Genomic DNA, 5,011 nt, shown 5'->3' with positions numbered 1-5,011 from the left:
CTCCCTCCCCTGAGGGCTAACATGCTCTCATTAATTTCCAATAAACTGAACCAAATTGGGGATTCTAATCTGTCACCTTAAAAACTTCCAATTCTACATCCAACGAAGAATATTTTTCTATTTATTTGCACCCAATTCCATGGATGACATACTCTCCCATGAAATCAAACGTGATTCTCCCTTTGTTGTAGAAATCATCAACAATTCAATTGACGAGATCGAAAAGTAAATGAGGATCGGAGTTCAAATCATCACAAGATATCGAAAAGTAAATGAGAATCGGAGTTCAAATCATCACAAATTATCTACATTTAAAACTGTAGAAAATAAAATCAATTTTTCACAAAACCATTTCTTCAAATTAGGGAGAAGGAAAAAGAAGATTACTCAGAATTCATGAGAAGAAAACGATAAAACACGGACTTCATATATAAAAATAAGTTTACAAACAAAAGATATGAAAAATACAACTTATCTCACAATCCTTCCCAAGCAAATCCCTAAAAGTTCTCTCCAAGTCTTTCTCTGTTTACAAGCACTCTCAATTCTCTCTTAGAAGTGTAATGGAGAAGAAATCTCTTACCTTCCATCTCCTCTCATAACCCTAGAAGATAATCTCAAAGCCCTTGAATTTCTCTCTCTATCTCTCCCTCTTGGTTCTCACGCCACCTATCTTTTTTTGCCCCCCCTCTTGAAGTTCTTCTCCCACTTAATTTTATTTTGGGCTGCCTCCTCTGAAAAGAATTTCAATTTCCCTCCAAAATTTGGAAGTTAAACATTTGAATTCAAAAGATGTGCCTCTTTGATCCAAGAGTCAAATCTCTTCAAATTAGACATTCCAAAGTGACTTGATGCATTGAATCACTCCATGGGGTGTTTAGAACAAGTGTCCATTTGAAAATTCACGCAAAATTTGTCTCAAACTGCCTTAACTTGAAAAAGTCGCACCTGGCGCATCATGCACCGACTGGTGCATCATACGCTAGCGCTTTGGATTTTGGCGCATCATGCGCCAAACCCCAAAATTGGCTGTTTTTGCTCAAAATTTTGCTCCTTTTGCCATTTTTTCTCCAAATACCTAAAAATGATATACCTGCAACAAAAATCAAAAAATATATTTCCTTAAAGTGCAATATCACCAAAAATAGACATAAAAATGGTACTTAAAACAGTATATTATTTTTATGTATAAAACTCCCTCAAACATAAATGTTACTTGTCCTCAATGACACTTTTATTACATAAGAGCATATGACTTTAGGATAGAGATTAACTTATCACTTCTATACTTTTGTTCAATAAATAAAATAAGAAAAATTAAAAATAACAAAAATTAAGAAAAACTTTTAATAACTTAGATATCTATCATATTAGTTAAATCTCTATTACTCCAATTCTAAGAATATCTAGTAATCAACTTTAAGATTTCTGAATCTCCATTCATTTCAAGAAGAATTGCAATTTATCATGCTAAGAACATTTAGAATATTCATATGAAAAAGAACTTCATGAAAATTTTACTAGGAATGCTACTAATACTTCAATACAAGTTTAGAAAGTGTAATAAATGTCCTTCCTTAAGTTGATTCAAGTGAAACCAATTTTTGATTAGGCATCTCCTCACCCATTTTTTTCTTTTCTTTTTCTTCATCTTTTTTTTTAGGATCTTTTCCCCCCCCCCCCCCCCCCATTTTTTTTTTCCTTTTTCAGGCGATGATTACTATATCTGGATAGTCTTTAATAGTTTTTAATTTCACTACCCTCTTCTTAAAGTTAAAACTCCACACCTCTCTTTACTTAATAAAGCCATACTAATTTATGATTTTTCATAAAGCTTCATTCCTTTCTTCTTACATGAAACTCTAAAATTCTTAACACTTCAAAAATACAATTTTCCTTTACTTAAAATAGAAAGGCATAATCTTATCCTATCATACCAAATATTGTTAACTGTAGAATTGACCTTTATTATTAAAAACTTTTTACCTAAATTTACTATAATATTTATAAATATAGGTATAGTCATTTAAAATTAAATCTTGATATCCCATGCCATGTTAAATTAATTTTTAAAAAAATATAGTTACTTAAAGACAAACAAAATTTAATTTTCTCCATTTCAAAAGAAAATTTTCTTTCCCCCCAAACTTAAATTTTTAAATGATTTTAAAAATATTTTAGTACAAAATTTTAGTTGGTGAAAAAAACAGTAAATGCATAAAAATAAAAACTAACTTATAGAGGATTTATGAACATGAAATTGGTTCTGTATAATGCAGGTACTAACTGTAAAACTACATATATGCTTTAAAGCGTTAAATAAAACATAATATATTCTAAAGAATTTGCTGGGAATTAAAACATAAATACTAAAACTGAAAAACAAAAATTGAAAATACTACACATTCAACAAGCTCAAACTGAAAATACTAAAATAAAAATTGAAAAGTAAAAAAGTCTACTCTTACTATTACAAATTACAGGTCCATAACACAACATAAAAATCTTAAATCCAACAAGTCTCAAATAAAAGTGCAACAGAGTACAAATAAATATATTAACAACACATAATATCAAATCAAACTTAAACTAAACTATCAGTTCTCATCTCCTTCCTCACCATAATCATCATCATCATCATCTTCTTCTTCTCTTGCCTCTTCATCTTCATCACGAATGTGAGCACATGGAACAAAGCTGGGGAAAGTAGGAAAGTTCACATTAGGTTTACCCATGAAGTGTCTAACCATAGCATTTTGAAAATCTATATCATGCTGAACTCTCCTCCGCTGATATTCATCATTATATCCATTCCTTGCTTCTATCTCGACAAACCGAGTCTGTATATTAATGATATCATATTGTTGAATCATGAGCTGGTCCATAATACCTTCCAACGATGCATAACTAGAAGTAGATGCTTCTGCAGTAGATGTAGAGAGACTATCCCTTCTTCTACTTATAGACTCAACAAACGATTCTACTCTTTGAATCATGTGCCTCCCAATCAAATTTTGAGGCTGTAATCTCTCTTCATTTGTATGGGATTCAACTCCTGATTGTTCACATAAAGTGAAAATCAGGGCAGGATATCCCAAGCCTTCAACAGTAGCACTACCAGCAATACTCCTAGCATGATGAACTATAAGCGCACCAACATCTATTATCTTCATATTCTGAATGTAATAGTTCAACACAGCTCGATCCTTTGTAACCTCAACTAGATGATTTGTAGGTAAAAGTCTGACAAAGATGAAGTGATGTCATACTTTGGTCATGGTAGAGGGGAAGTTAACTATTTTGTTATTCTTTATCTTCCACTCCCCTCTTCCATCAGTCAGAAAGGCAATGACTTCTTACAGTGATGTAGTGATGAATCAATGAGAACAAAACCGACATATTCATCATGAAAGACATTCCTCAACCCATATTACACATTAATCCTTTCGGAGGTAAACTCAACTTGCATACCTCTCACCAAAATATGATCTTCTGTAGTGAACCTTAGTGTAGTGAACTAGTGAACCTTAGGTTGGCATAGAACTCACGAACCATCGGGACGATCGCTACAACAGTGAAGTAGTAGATCACTCCCAATTTTTGGCGAGAATCAACCTTTCAACCTCGCCTCCCGGGTTCGCAAATGCCCTTTCCTGGATCAATCTCCGGGTCTCAATTTGTGTATTGTAATAGTGTTCAGCCTTGAAATTAATGAACTTTCAAGCATCAAATTCACCCGACGTTCTTCCTTTTTTTGTGCAAAGAGCCATCAGAGATTCTACGAAAATCCAAATAAATTCCAAATAAATTACTAAATCACAAATTAAATTACTAAATCGCAAATCTAACTCTCTAAGCAAGATTATTTGGTAAGAAACTTTTCACTATGAGTTTTTTTCAAGCATTTTCATCAAAAATCCCATTTTTTGGATCTCCCAAAATAATGGTAAAAATAAAAAAATTTCTAAGTTAAAGTGAAACTCTTACCAAGAAAAGATAAAATCTATGATTTTTGGCCTCTAAATCCTTCTCCTTAGCCCACAATGTGATGCCCTAGACTAAAGGTTGGAGGTGGAAGACGACCAAGCGACAAAAATGGAGGTTTTCGTGTGATTTCACGGGTTTTTTTTAGCCAATATGGCGTGTTCAGACCTTTGGTGCATCATGCGCCAAGGCTCTGTAAGTTGGCGTATCATGCGCCATAGTGTATTTTTGTCAGATCTCAGTTTTTGCAGAAATCTGCTCCGTAACGCTTTACGTTAACCTCTATTTAACTCAAATAAACATTTCTAATCATAATTAAATATCAAACTGACACCAAATTTTCACAAATAACACAAAACTCATATTTATATACGACATCCGCATTATTACAAACTAACATTTTTCAAGCCAACACATAATAAATTTAGTGTTCTAAAGAAAACAAACGTCCTAACACTAAAATCTAAACATCAAACTTCAAAGCAATAAACATAGATAGTGCAACAATAGAAAGTAAATGTAATCTAACATAACAAACTAAAACAAACAATACTAGACGAAACATTCCATGCTTAACTAAACTTTAAACATCTTCTTCACTCTCGTTCTCCTGGATAGTTCTCCTGGATATCTAGTGCATATACAGATTGTAGAAGGGCCTAAATGGAAATTCAACTTTCCTCCTCAATCCACGCATGCTTCTTGAACATACGTACTAAACCATCTTCAATACGCCCTGTATGTTCAAAATGTTCCCTTAGTCTCTAATCTAGGTGATTCAGCATTTCAGAAATATTCTCAATTGCAATGCATAAGATTATGCACCTCTTTCTCTATCTTCTTGATTCTCTTTGAAAGTGCACTCGACTTGTAATAAGACTGAATAGGTGATGAATTCTGGCATCCTTAATCCATTAGTACATTCATATCATTTTCATCTCCCATTCCAATGCAACTGCAGTATACTTCAGGATCAATCGACTTCCAAGGCAGTAGTAATTTCTCTCAACTTTCATAAAGTACTTGC

The sequence above is a fragment of the Phalaenopsis equestris genome, unplaced genomic scaffold (assembly GCF_001263595.1).
Source record: "Phalaenopsis equestris unplaced genomic scaffold, ASM126359v1 Scaffold000094, whole genome shotgun sequence".
Lineage (NCBI taxonomy): Eukaryota > Viridiplantae > Streptophyta > Magnoliopsida > Asparagales > Orchidaceae > Phalaenopsis > Phalaenopsis equestris.
This window is presented reverse-complemented; position numbering follows the sequence as displayed.